Source organism: Mesoplodon bidens (genome assembly GCF_964165515.1).
Source record: "Mesoplodon bidens genome assembly, chromosome: 11".
Taxonomy (NCBI): domain Eukaryota; kingdom Metazoa; phylum Chordata; class Mammalia; order Artiodactyla; family Ziphiidae; genus Mesoplodon; species Mesoplodon bidens.
In genome coordinates, this window is record NC_138167.1 from 53,209,861 (window position 1) to 53,225,200 (window position 15,340).

Genomic DNA, 15,340 nt, shown 5'->3' on the forward strand with positions numbered 1-15,340 from the left:
AGCCACTATGGAGAACAGTATGGAGGTTCCTTAAAAAACTAAAAATAAAATTACCATATGATCCAGCAATCCCACTACTGAGCATATACCAAGGGAAAGCTATAATTCAAAAAGACACATGCACCCCAATGTTCATTGCAGCACTGTTTACAATAGCCAGGACATGGAAGCAATCTAAATGCCCATTGACAGATGAATGGATAAAGAAGAAGTGGTACATATATACAGTGGAATATTACTCAGCCATAAAAAGGAATGAAATTGGGTCATTTGTTGAGATGTGGATGGATCTAGAGACTGTCATACAGAGTGAAGTAAGTCAGAAAGAGAAAAAAATTATCGTATATTAAAGCATATATCTGGAACCTAGAAAAATGGTGCAGATGAACCAGTTTTCAGGGCAGACATTGAGACGCAGATGTGGAGAACAAACGTATGGACACCAAGGGAGGAAAGTGGTGGGCAGGGGTGTGTTGTGATGAATTGGGAGATTGGGATTGACATATATACACCAATATTTATCAAATGGATGACCTATAAGAACCTGCTGTATAAAAAAAAAGAGAGAAGAATTGATAAAGAAGATGTGGTATGTATGTATGTGTGTGTGTGTGTGTGTGTGTATATATATATATATATACACACACACACACACACACACACACATACATACACACAGTGGAATATCACTCAGCCTTAAAAAAAATGAAATTCTGCCATTTGCAGCAAAGTACATGGAGCTAAAGAGTATTATACCTAATGGAATAAGTCATATGGAGAAAGACAAATACTATATGATATCAGTTATTTGTGGAATCTAAAAAATAAAACAAACCAATGTATACAGCAAAACAGAAACAGACTCACGGTAATAGAAAACAAACTAGTGGTTACCAGTGGCAGAGAGAAGGGAGGAGAGGCAAGATAAGAGTGTCAGATTAGGAAATACAAGCTTCTGTGTTTAAAATAGATAAGCAACAGTATATACTGTAGCATACAGGAATTATAGCCATTATTTTGTAATAACTTAATGGAGTATAATCTAAAAATACTAAATCACTATGCTGTACACCTGAAATTAATATAATATTGTAAATCAACAATACTTCAATTAAAAAAAGAAAAATGAAGAAAAAAAATTTTAAATAGCTTTAAGGACAAAGGCAATAACATGATGTACAAAGTAAACTGTATAGAAATAAAGTTTTAAGGCATTTTACTCAACAAGCATATATTATCCAACTTTCTTTCTATATCCGTTTTTCAGAAAAAAAATTAATATGGACTTCAATTTTCTTATTCTCATGCACACCTTAAAAACATAAAAAAATACATACCAAAAATGAAATTAATGTGTACTTGGGAAAAAATGAAGTTATAGTTATCACAACATCTATCTCAGAATATAGTAATATATGCTTAAAAGAAAATCAGAACAGTATCCAGAAAACATGATCTAGCACCAACATATTCAAGGTTCAAACAAGAACTCAAAATGGAATTGGTAAGACATTTAGCATTTAGCTAGAGTGTTGGTTCCAAACCTCCTCAGGAGCTTCCCGGGTGATATCTGAAACTGGCTGCCACACATGGAGAACAAGGAGAGACCGAAGAAAGAGGCAGACCAAGTTTAATAAGCAAGGGAACTTACATCCAAGGTTTGTCATGAGTGGTCACAAGATAGTGGATCTCCTCACCTGCATACCAGAATCTTAAAAACTTATGTAGAGGCCTTAACTGGATTCAGTCACATATACAGTCTGATGGTCTTAACACCACATCACTCTCTCAAGGTTACATCCTTGAAATAGCTGCTAACATGATATTAGTAGGTGAAACATTCCATGGACAGGGGAGGAAATAAGAAGGCTCTGATTGCCCGGGTCCAGCTCCAGGGTCAACGGGCAGTCATGTCTTCTCAATGACCTCCTCCAATACTCTACTCCTTATGACCATCTCTTACAATCTTATAAGTCCCCTTCTTCCATAATGTGTCTGAGCAATCAGCGAAGGGTTTTATTAGCAGGGAGGTGGCTCCTTTGGTGATTATCTGGCTGCATTGGAAGCAGATGCCACAACAACAGAATAAGCACATGCAAGAGAAAACACAGATTAAGATAATGACTCTCAATATATGTAACAATTTTTTCTACTGAGAGCCCCATGATCCAAACCATCAATTTACTAACTCTCCTAAGCTGGGGGTTGCATTACTCATGGTTTTCACTTATGTCCTTATGTGATTTAATACAGATGACACATTAACAGACTCATCAGATATGAACATACAACATTCTGTTTAGCTAATGGCACAGGTGCCTCCTTTCAAGGCAGTCATAGTGTCCAAGGCCATTCTATTTTGGAAGACAACTTTTCTCGCTAGAGACATTTCAGTTTTCAGTAAGGACAGGTTTTGCTAGCTATCATTTGTTTGCTGGGTGAATTTGGTAAGGGCTTCTATGCATCCTATAATGTCTCCTAGCCAGTGGAGGGAACAAAGGTGGCAGCCAAATGATTGTACCCATGGAAAATAATGTGCCCAGCTAGCCTTGAGGAGAGGGAAGTTGGCAGCTTTAGGAACTTGACCTTATTGTGCATACCACTTATGTTAGCCAGGGGAGGAAGCATTGTCAGGCATGAGAAAATGGACTAGGGAAGAATATGTCAGACCAGAGTCCCTCCCTCCTCCCCCCTTTCGATGGTGCATGTTCCATTCCAGGCATAGTATGTTTCAACAGTTCCATCTTGCAGCAGGACAACAGGATCCTAGTGGAAACTACACCCCTACCCATGCAAAGTGAGTCACCCATCCCAGTGGAAGTCGTAACACAAATCCCAGTGGATAACACCTTTCCCAGGTGTGACGGAGCTTGGTGTTCTCAGCAGCATAACATGTTGATCCACCATGCAAGTGGGGGCAATGACTGCCAACCGCCGTGGCTTCCACACCTTTGTATTAAGAGTCAGATGGCTTTTGGCACTTCATCTGTTTCACTGTCTATCACCACAACACCCTCCTCTTTGTTCTTCTCACTTTCCTAGGGATTCCACCTCTTAGTGTCCTAATCAAACTTTGTCACAAGCTCCCAGATCTTAATCCATAGCAATTTGCGCCCTCCTAGCTTTGTAAAATGGCACACTAAGTTCTCCAACTTATTGTCACGCTCTCCCACCTTGTCACCAGCTCCAAAGATAGCAGAGTAGCTAACACCCACGTGTCCTTCTCTAACCTCAGCTCTGCTTCCAACTCTCCAGTTGGGGTTTCAATCTCTAGTTGGGCATCAGTGGCCACTGACCTGCCCAGAGTAGATGCCAGCCCACCACAGCAGGCATTCATTTCCCTTCTTTGCCACAGTGCCCTCTGCGCAGTTTCTCAGATAAATTCATTAAACCAGCCAGTGTTTTCAGGGTGTCCCTGTATCCACATGGCAGTCCATAAACATCTAACATGTGGGCCACCCCTCCCTACACAGAGATTGGCAGCCAACTTGGGATTTCCTATTGAATGCCTCTTTCCCAAGACCCATTTCTTCTGTCTCCTGGCTGGCTCACCAATTGTTGGTTCAAAACCTCGAGAGTTCACAGGGTGAAATCTGCAACAGGTCCTTGTACATGGAGGGCAAAGAGAAACCAAAGAAAGAGGCAAACCACTCCAGATTGGTAGGTGGCAGGTTTAATAAGCAAGAGAAATTACATATGAGTCTTGTCTTGGACAATCATAAGATGTGTAGATCTCTGCATACACCCACCAGAATCTTAAAAGTTTATGTAGAAAGTGGCCTTAACTGGGCTCAGTCACCTATTCAGTCCAGATGTAATAAGAATTCTCATCAGTCTTATACCTGAGGTCACTAGGTATGCCACAAGTCTATTCTTTTTTTTTCTTTTCAACAAATATGTGTGATCCCTACTAGGCACTGTACACCATGCAAGATGAATAAGACATGATGCTTGCTCTTCAGTCTAGTAAAGGGATAGAGTGACACACACAAATAGAAGAAATGAAGTGATATAGTTACTATTATAGACATTTGTGCAGTGAAAATGTAAAGGAGGGTATAGTTAGTTCTTCCAGTTGCTGGATGAGGAAGGTGAGGGAATGTGAGGGAATGTTCAGCTTTACAAAGAAGGTAATCACTGAGCTTAGCAAAGAAAGATGTTCCCAGTTAAGCAGGGGTGTTCTCCAGATAAAGAGGGAGAGGAGGGTTGATGTGGAGCCTAAACAAAGGCAGAAAGCATGAAATAGTATGATTTATTCAAGTAATTATGAATAGTTCAATGCAACTACTTCATGGTATACAAGAAAGAACATAGCAAGAGATGAGACTGCAAAGGTAAACGTGGGCCAGATTATAGTCTATGATAAGGATTTGGGTCTTATCTTAAGAACACTTGTGGTCATTGAAAGGCTTTATCAAGGGAGAGACATGACCAGATCTGGGTTTTAGAAAAATTCTTCTAGCAGCTTGTTGAGAATGGGTTGGAGGGATCAAACCTAGAGGCAAGGAGGCCAGAGGAGGATTGGAACAATCCACGTTGGAGATAATAAGGGCCAACCCAGGGCAGTAGCTCGAGAATGGGAGCTGGAGGAAGGTAGGAGCAATTGACTTTAGTGCTTGATTGGCTGAAGGAGTGAGGGATAAGGAAAGGCAGGGGTCATCCATGTCTCTCAAATTCCTGGGATGATAGTAGTTCTGTTTTCTAAGATGGATAATTCATCCATAAGTTTTAGAGTAAAATACAATGGATTTAGTTTTGGCCATTCTGAGTTTGAGGAATCTGTGGAGGATCCAAGTGACTATGGGGGGTGGGGGTGTTGGTCAAGGGAAGGGCCACCAACATGGTAAGAAGCTGAACTGGTCATCAGCACCTCCAGGCCTCACACTACATCAAATGTCAGGTGCAATCATTTCACAACTAAGATGTCAGAACACAGATGGTCAGTCCACCCCTGTTAACACCAAAGCTGCCCCTCTGTTAATATTTAAAGAAGAGGGATAGCAAAGTTCTTTGAAACTAAAGAGTAAGGTGGTCTTGCTTAAGTGCGGGAGAAGCAGAATGGAAAATATGGCAGAAAAATTCCAAGAACAGACCTGTACTCCCATATTCCTCCTTGCCTGATGTAGCCACTTATTTCAAGTCACTTGAAGGCCAAGGTCATCTTATAGTCACGAGACTAGACCATGCTCTGGACCCTGGTTAAGCCAGACTTTGCCTCAGTATTTGCTTCACACTCTGATACTCTGATCAATGGAGATTTGACTTACCCTTTGTCATCTCTTTCTATTTTAGACCTGGTACCTGGCTTCTCATATGGGCGCATCTCTAGCCTTCTGGATAAACCATCTGAATTCCCTACCCCATGCTCTAGCTGGGAAACTTGACTTTGTTCAATCAGTCATATGCCTAGTAAGCCCCTTTATCTCGCACCACCCATAAACTTAACATAACCAGCACACTTTATGCATATTAAATAGGCATGACAAAAGACAGTTCTCAGTCCATTTGTAAGCAGACATAGGATACACAGACAAGTGAAGCCGTACTGACCACATATATACATTAAATGTGTAACATAAAAATTACTAAAGAGACCACCTATATCTAGAGACCGCCTTCTAAAATAGCTAAGGACTCTGAGCATGTAGCTTATTTCCCATCAAAATAATGTGTTTTGAACCTACCTTAAGAGACCACCTGCCTAACATGAACATAGGCCCTTTTCAAAAGAATTTTTTTTTGAGAAAAAGAGTTAAACAAAATGCATTGCCTAGCCAGCTCCAGCTTCACATATGCCTCTCTGCATAAGCCATGCTTTTCTTAAAACCACCCCACATGAGGTTTTAAGCTTCCCTGCTAAGTTTTCAGACCCTAATGCCAAGCAATGGCCCTACTTAATGGTTAATACGATGAATAAACTGGTTGCAGATTTCCTGGGGTTGATTATGGGGACCCCACTCCACACAAGATCACCCAGAAAATCCTTAGGATAATTTGGGGGATTTTCAGGGCCATCTACATTGACTCTAACATAATAATTGGTTACGAAGCCCTGAAGAATCATTCCACGTGTGTTAGAAGCATAAACTACAGGGAGTATTGTTAAATGGATGACCACCTGCCAGAAAGACCACTTAATTTTAGAACCCAGGGTGGTCTCCATATGCAGATTTCATAGTTTTATATTATAAGCAATAAAAGGTTAAATACATTGTACCAGGTGGTAAGTGAAGAGTGAGCATGTTGGGTATAAGTAAAGTTGGGAAGAAAATTACCACCTTTCAACAAATCATTTAGGAAAGAGACTTCAAGCAATGCACAGCAGCAAATGAGAGCAGTAAATAAGGCTGTGTCCCATCAGAAATCACAGTTGCTGTAGAGGGGCTGAATTAGGGGGAAAAGGAGGTACAAGTACTAGACCAATAAACATGGCAGGCCTGCGGTATTCAAGGGCTATTGATTGAAAAGCTCAGCTCCACTCAATAAAGATCTCCACCCAGTAACCCTTTTGACAATTCTCTTTGAGGCACTAGTGGCCAATGGATTGCTGCAGAAATACATAGGTAAATGCTTAACAGGCTGTAACCTTCAAAGACAAAGATAAATATAACCACATATACACAAACATAAACTATAATAAGTAAAGTTAAATTAATAACAGACAAATAGGGAGGGGGGTAACTGCTGGTGATCCTCTTGAACTTGAAATGTACACACCTATTTGAAAAAATGAGTAACCTCACCATGTCCTTACCAAGGCTTGTTTTCCTAGTTTCTTTCTCCAGTTATCACAGCTTACATAAAATCTCCACCAAAGGAATTAAGGAAGCCATTCCTGCAAGGCTGCCAACATAAAAATAAGCAGAATTTTCCACTACAGGTTGCTGGAAGGTTGATTTATCCTTGCTCCTTTATGCTTACTGCACGCGGGCTCTGTAATGAGCGTATGGTAAAAGAACGTTTCATCAGGGCTGGGATGTCATACTGACTTGGTCCAACACATTAGGTTTTATAGCTGATCTTTACTCATTGTTAACAAACACCGTGAAATCCAGGAACCCTGCTTTTAAACAGCTGTGAGAATTCACCGACTTCTAATATCTCATCCTGAAAGAGGAGAATAGTTAATGGGATCCAATCTGAGCACTTCCTGAAAACTTAATTTTGAAGTTATGGGCCCTAATAAAGATATATTAGCACCTAGTTGATACACTCTCTAAATTTTACTTTCAACAGTTGAAATCATGCATCTTACTTTCAGCCTGGGACCAGGTGGCTTCTGTTGGTACACTGATGTTTTAAAAGAGTTTTAAAACATACCATAGCTTTTTTTGTTTGATTTGGGATGCTCTTTGTTCAGCATTAATTGGCTAATAAAGCTTAACCTTTTGAATTCACCTTTTAAAAAGAACCCTATTTTCTGAAAGAAATGATGAGCCACTGCTAAATGCTTACAGCACAGTGTTCCACAGACACAAGGCATTCTAACTTTTGTTCTCTCCAAAAACATTCATATAAAAAACAAACAATGAAAAAAAAAAACAGTCATCACACACACACACACACCCCAAAAACCTGAATTGCCTGTAGTAGCAGTTCCTGCTTCTGAAGCATCACACAGTTCTTTCATACAACATCCTAACAGAGGTTTGGCCTTTTAGAAATCCTTGTACATTTTTAATCAAATTTCAGAGTCTATAGAAGTTTAGTCTAATTTAATGTTCTCATATCAGGGATACAAATAACCAAGATCTAGCTAGATTAAAGAACTTGCCTAAAATCAAACTAATACTGTTAAGTAACTAATACTTGCTGTGTTTACTGTGTGTCAGGTGCTATGCTAACTATTTTGCACGGATTTTGTCATGTGTACCTCAAAACAACCCTGGGGAAAAGTGTAATTATCATTTAGTATGAATTTTCCATCACTGCATAACAAATCATCACAAGCTTAGCACAAAGTTTACACGGGTCAGGGATCTGGTACATTTTGGCTGAATTCTCTGCTCAAGATTCCACAAGGCTGAAAGCAAAATATCAGCTGGCTGTGTTCTCATCTAGAGGCTCCAACAGGGAAAAAAATCTTCTTCCAAGCTTGTGTTATTAAGGCCCTGTTTTCTTGCTAGCTGTTTCCACCTTGGGTAAAAACGGAATTTTTGAAAGTCTGGATTTTGTTTTCATTCTTTAGAAATTCAAGGAATTATAGCTCCCACAAACTCTAAGTTAAAGCATTTACCTTTGAATTTGTACATGTGGGTCTGTTTATGAAACATTCACTCTTTATGTGTAAGTTATTTCTATTTCCTACTTGTGCTGCTATTGTTCAGATGCATATACTTTTATACTGTAATAGAAAGTTATCTGCCTCATCATTTAGTAAGCACCCAATTTCATATGTTTCTGAAGAACTAGATAGGCTAGACCCCCAAGAGCTTATGGATGTACAGAACATACATTTAATAAACAGAAGAATAAAGTTGTAAAATCATTATGTGAATTAATATAATGCATACTTTTAACTATGTAAGGACAAGGATAAAAGCATTTTAAGGATGAAAGGCAAAGAAAGTGCCCAAAAGGGTTAGGATATATTCTATTTTCCTTATTCTGGAACACACTTGCCTACTCCTTAGCCCCTGACTCCAACCCCTGCAATCAAACTCTATTCATCTTTCAGATTCCAGCTTAGGTATTACCCCTTCCATGGAGACATCCCTTAGCCTGACTCTAGGTTAAATGCCCCTTCTAAGTAACTGTACTTGTCCTATCATAACACCTATTATACTGTGTCATAATTGCCTATTGCCAAATATATTTTTCAAATTTTCCAAATATATAGGCTACAAAAAGTCCTTCTTGGAGCAGGGGGGAGCAGGTGGTCTATCTCTATCTTATTCTCCATTATATCCTCAGAACTTAGTACCGTGTCTGGCATCTAGTAGACACAAATTAAATGTGTGTTAAATAATTGAATTAAGTTGAGCCTGGTACCCAAGAGGATCTCATAACCTGACAGAGCTAAAAGAAATAGTTCTCTGATCAATCCAGAAATCCCCTAAGGGTAAAGATGGAGTTCCAGAAATAGGCATCGGCAGTGTTCTATTTAATGAACACATTCAATTCAAATCCTTTTGACCAACATTCACTGAGCACCCTCCACCTAATGGCAGGGCAATGGTCCTCAGCAGATGTGGTCTGGGACCTGTGGTGCTGCTGGTGAGAACACACCTCCACCTGGCCATCCCAGATCCTTGTGCCCCCTTGAGATTCTCTCTCCCAGAAGAGAAGAGTCAGCCAGTGGGCTCACATTTTCTCAATGAATGACTATAACAGTAGTCTGATTGCTTACCTATGTCTAAATGATTTTAAAACTAACCCTATCATGCCTCACAACTCGGTCACCAACAGAATTCCCCCTCTCCAAGGTCATCTATTGTCACTCATCATTGCCTACTGCTACCCAATTCCACTGCAGCTTTCCACTTCCAAAGTCATATCCTTCATTTTCAATTCTCAAACAATTGAAACTCCTCTGAGATCACAACTTCAATCACCCCACTCACAACTATCTCCTAGCCTCTCATCTCAATTGTGCTATTATTCCCATTCCAGTAATCCTTAAAACATATAGAGATCTCTAATCCATTACTGCATTGTTCCTGTGCATCACCTCTCTTACCTTCCCAGCTGTGGTTTGAGATCTAAAATTAAGATTCAACATGGTGTTGCTTTAACATCTGGGGACAATCAGGAGAACCTCAAATGGCCTAACCACAAGTTCCCATCTCCACTCTACAGCCACAGATAAGGTCCTCTAGCCAAGTAACCCTCCTGATCATAGGAACAAGGCACAGTTCCTGCTTATCCCTGAGAAGCAGTTTTTACTTCTGTACAAGCCTGCAAAAGTATTTTAAAAAGCTAACAACATCCTCCAGCAGGAACTAAGGAGCACCTTACCCCCTTGATACTACTACAAAGCCTGCTTCCATCAACCACCGGCTGTGTACTCTGTTTTCAAGTACAACCCTTGTGTGACCCTGCACAGCATCAGGTGTCATCTTCCTTCTCCTGGCTATCAGTATATGTGACTAATAAACTGCTGTCAATCTCATCTGTTCACCGTTCAGTGTTGAGTGTCATGTGTCCAGCCATCCTCATCACCCCAGGGCAGGAATCCCTCCCTCACCAATGAGGTGAAGAAGAGACAATCAAAACACCAGTCCTCATAACCTATCCTAGATTCCATGATTCATCATTGCAGTCATCACTCAACAAACACTTTACCACCTTGCCCCTCGTTTCCATCATCCTACCTTTGCAGAAAGCACAATTTGTTAAACTTACCTCTCTATTCCACAGATGCAGCAAGAAATCTTTACTGGAGAAAGTCATGACTATGAATTGTTTTAATTTATTTTATTGAAGTGTAGTTGATTTACAATGTTGTGTTAGTTTCTACTGTACAGCAAAGTGATTCAGTTATACACATATATACACTCTTTTTCATATTCTTTTTCATTATAGTTTATCACAGGATATTGACTCTAGTTCCCTGTGCTAAAAAGTAGGACCTTGTTGCTTATCCATTCTATATATAATAGTTTGCATTTGCTAATCCCAAATTCACAATCCATCCCTCCCCCTCCCTCTTCCCCCTTGGCAACCACAAGTCTCTTCTCTAGGTCTGTGATGACTACGAATTGTAAATGAGTACTCGACACTACCTGCAATCCCTTCATATTCACTTAGTAATTTCTCACTCTCTGAGATTAGTATTTCACACTCATATCCTACAGTCCCCAGCCTCCCCACCCCATTGCCCCATCTCACTACACTCCAGTCATACTAAACTTGTTTCTGTTTCTTGAACTTACTGAAAATGTTTCACCTCTGTGTCTTTGACTTGCTGTTCTTTATGCAGAATGCTCTTGCTCAAAATATTTCCATGACTACTGGCCATAATAGTTTGTTTCAAATGTTATCTCCTCCAGAAGAAGACCTACCCTAACCACACAAGCCATAAGAGTCCCCTACATACCAGCTCACTCTACCACATTATCTGGTTCTATTGTTTTTAGAGCACTATCTGAAATTATTTTTATTTATTTAATTTTTTTATAGTGTGTCTCTATCCCACCAAAATAAAAGCTTCTTAAGAGTCAGACAGTTTTCAACATTTCATCGCAAGAGGCTAAAACAATTCCAAGTATGTAATAGGTGCTCAATAAGTATTTGTTGAGTTAATGACTAGGAATTAATTTCCACACTGAAAAAAAAGAGTAGGAATTCTAAGTATTTCCCATCACATCATGGCAATACCAGCTCGCCATTTTCAATTTTTTTTTTTTTTTCGGTACATGGGCCTCTCACTGTTGTGGCCTCTCCCGTTGCGGAGCACAGGCTCCGGACGCACAGGCTCAGCGGCCATGGCTCATGGGCCCAGCCGCTCTGCGGCATGTGGGATCCTCCTGGACCAGGGCATGAACCCGCGTCCCCTGCATCGGCAGGCAGCCTCTCAACCACTGCGCCACCAGGGAAGACCCATTTTTAATTTTTAATGTAGACATTCGCTCACAATTTTTTATCATTTACACACTAATAGAACTTCATTTAACCAAACTATCAGTCTAAACCACTAATCATTTATGTCTCTATTATAGAAACAAATCTTCCAGAGCCATTATATACATTATCGATGGCAAAAACCTAATCAAGAATTTGAATCTAGACCTTAATCAATATCAATAAATCCATGTATGTCTTACACCTTCAATCATGTTTATTATACTGATTTGGCTTAGTGATGACTGACATATGTGCAGTAAGAGGAAGTAATTAAAGTTTTCTAATATAAATTAGTATCCTTTAAGATTTTGGTCTCAAATATTACCTGGAACCAGTATTCTCAGCTCCTTAGATTCCTTATATTACTATGATGTAACATATATACTCCATTATATTTCACTCAAATTCATGACATGTGATTAAATGTAAAGAAGACTTTGTGGCAGGAAGCAGTATTTCAAACCCATTTAATTCCATGACTATTGCATGGTACCAGGCACTGGGCCAGGTGTTACAGGAGATTCAAAGAAGAGTAAAGTGCAACACCTGCTCTCAACACACAGCCCTCAGAAGACTCCGTTTGAGAGATAAAGGACAACATTGAATGAAATATTTCATTGGGGTTATTGGATCGACTAAAAACATCAACAGTTTGATTTAAAAGCTATGAATCTGATGACAGAAACTTGTAACAGCCAAAGGTTAAGTGTGGCTTGACACCCATAATTTACCGACTGAAATTATCTTGTCTTTTTATATTTTCTTTTAAAGAACTTCAAGGGAGTAATAGCTGGCTTGGGTTTAAACTCTGGCTAACTCTGAAAATTGTTCTACAGTATTTATAAATTGTTCTAATGCTATTTTTCCACCTTATTTTCCTAGACAGATGACAATATAAATATAATCAAGTAAAATCGATTTATTCAATAAGATTTGGTCCATATTTTAATGAATCCAATAATTCAAGTTACCTCTCGAAGCCAGTTACCAGCAGAGCATAGTGGACAGGTTTGTGTCATGTCAAATTCCTCCCAAAGCTCAGCAGCTATTAGTAGCTAAAAGCATTGTGTAAACACTCTTTAAATATTTTGTTAATATTGTTTGGGAATAATGTGTGAACAGAGAACAGTTTTTTAGAGAGCTAGTTAAGGGAACCCACAACAAGGAGAAATCCAATGTTTTGATTTTGTGGTAGAATATCCTGCATAAATTTAGATAGTTGGGTCAGGAATGATTTATCCTATACATCAGCTAGGTCATTGGTCCATGGATTTTGCAAGTCAGTTTGTATTGAACATATGGTCCTGCTTATGAAAAGTGTGGAGAATAGTGGGACCCACTGGCCCACCAACAATGCAGATTTTAATCTTAAGATGCTTCAGAGAATTAAGATAGAGGGTATATGTTACTTAGCACAACCTAGGTGTTTATTTAAAGCTAGATGTATTTCTCATTACTTTTCCTTAATGGGAGTAGAAAAACAAAAGGAACTAAAGAGCAGTGGGACAGATCTTTTTCAAAGAGAGAGGAGTTTGCCTATGTTGCCCACATATATAAATCTCTACAGCTGTGGTCTTGGAGGAAGTATCCAAAAAAGTCAACAAATAAATTTCAACTCTGATTTTAAAACATTGGCAGGGGCTACACCAAACAATGTGCTGAGAAGCACATGTACCATATATTTGCCATTGCAGAACCAGGCATCAGGCATTCCTAAACCCATACAATCCCTGAAACAAGTCAACATTTAATCATGGAAAGCACTGTGGCCCCACCAGGCAGAAAGAAACTTCTGGACCCCAAAGTCTCACTCTTAGTCTTCTCTCCTCTTCTTTCTGCCTATATATTCCCTGTTTATCTTCTAAGGCCCAGACTCTAACTTCCTCAAAAGCCTTCCTCACAATTCCAGCCCTCACACATTATTCTCTCTTCAGAACCTTTATTACATATACAATGCATGTCACGCAAGTTTGCACATTATTAGATATTGTATACTTTTCTAGCCAAAGGGTAACTTAGTAAAATGACAAGGGTTTGTATTTCTTTCATTGCACTTTACAAAGCCCAGTACCCTGTTGGTCATATAATATGTGCCTTGTAAATGCTTGATCTTGTATTGAAACGAAGGTTGTGAATGCCGAGCTGTTGTCAAGCTGCTCTCAGAATTATCAAGATCCAGTTTATCTTAAATGGTCATTCATAAAGGAACCTATGGACAAGTTGCAATAAAAAGAATAACACAGCCTCCCTTCTCAAAGGAGGTGATTTGGCGAAAGAATGATAAAGTAAAGCAATCTCACTTTTAAGTTAGGACCATATTTTCCAAACAACATGAAAGACTTGGGTTGCAGGCTCTTGCTTTCTCTCCTGATACCTCTGGTCTTACAGAGACCCCCCCCATAGCCTGCTGATCACATTCTTTGTGACAAGGTTCAGTCCTGAATATCCCCAGCTGTTACTGATGGATATAAATAAGACTTGCCCTAAGGCTCGTGAAATCCAGGTGTTAGGGCTAAGGTTTATCTCCTCAAGTGGGAAGAGGCAAGACTTTCTCAAGACTGGAATTCTATACACAGCTTGGGGAATACGGTCTATCCCATAGGGCTGCTTTTAGAGTCTTAACCATGGTAGTGGAGTTGGGCCTGTTATACCATTGGGTAGGCACTCAATAAATGGAGAAAGTGTTGCTATCATCTTGATTTATTTGCCACCCTTAGCATTGACATCTTAGTAATCCAATTTGTTCAGTTAGTTCTTATCACATTTTATTACAGAGTTTTTCTCTTCTCAGTGCCATTCTCCAACCCTTCTCCGCGTGATTTGGTGTCCATCGTATCAGTCATCCAAGGCTGAGATCATGGAACACAATTACCATAACTGATCTTTCCCCAATAAACCAGTTCACATGTAACAGAGGCCACTCTTAGATAACGTGAAATTTTCACATCCTTATTTTTCCTTCTTTCTGGCAAGCTGCTTTTGTGTCTCTTTGTACCTTTTAAAAACCACATCACTTTGAAAAAATAACTAAAAATCAAAGCAATGTTTATGAGCTGTTTGTTGCAATTCTGTGTAAGATCAGATAGAATGAAGGAGATATTAAAATTAATGGATGAAATGAAGAAATGAGGCTTGGAAAGTATCTGTTGATACCAAGTATCTATACAATCATCCCTCAGATCCATGGGGTATTGGTTCCAGGACCCCAATGAATACCCAAAATCTGTAGATGTATAGCTCCCTAATATAAAATGGCATAGGATTTGCATATAACCTACACACATCCTCCCATACACTGTAAATCATCTTTAGATTTCTTACATCACCTAATACAATGTAAGTGCTAGGTAAATACCTTTAAATACAACATAAACTATATGTAAATCATTGTAAATACAATGTATATGCTATATAATAGTTGCCTGGGCCCAGCAAATTCAAATTTTGCTTTTTGGAACTTCCTTTAAAAACTCTTTCCCAGGTATTTTCAATCCATGGTTGGTTAACTCTGAGGATGTCAAACCGAAGGATACAGAGGGCCGACTATATTCTTTCATGCTCTCCTCCCCACTCATTTTCCTTTTCCCTTCACCATGAACCAATGAGAAATGAAATATGCAAATTCAGTGTTTTTCATGTGAAAAAGAAGAGTTGTACTAAGGAGTTACATTATGACAAGCAGGGGAAATGTCCTGAAGGCATTATTTTCTCATTCTAGAATATCCTCATTTCTTATCCAGATATTCTGTCAAGAAGGACAATTTTTTCCTTGTGT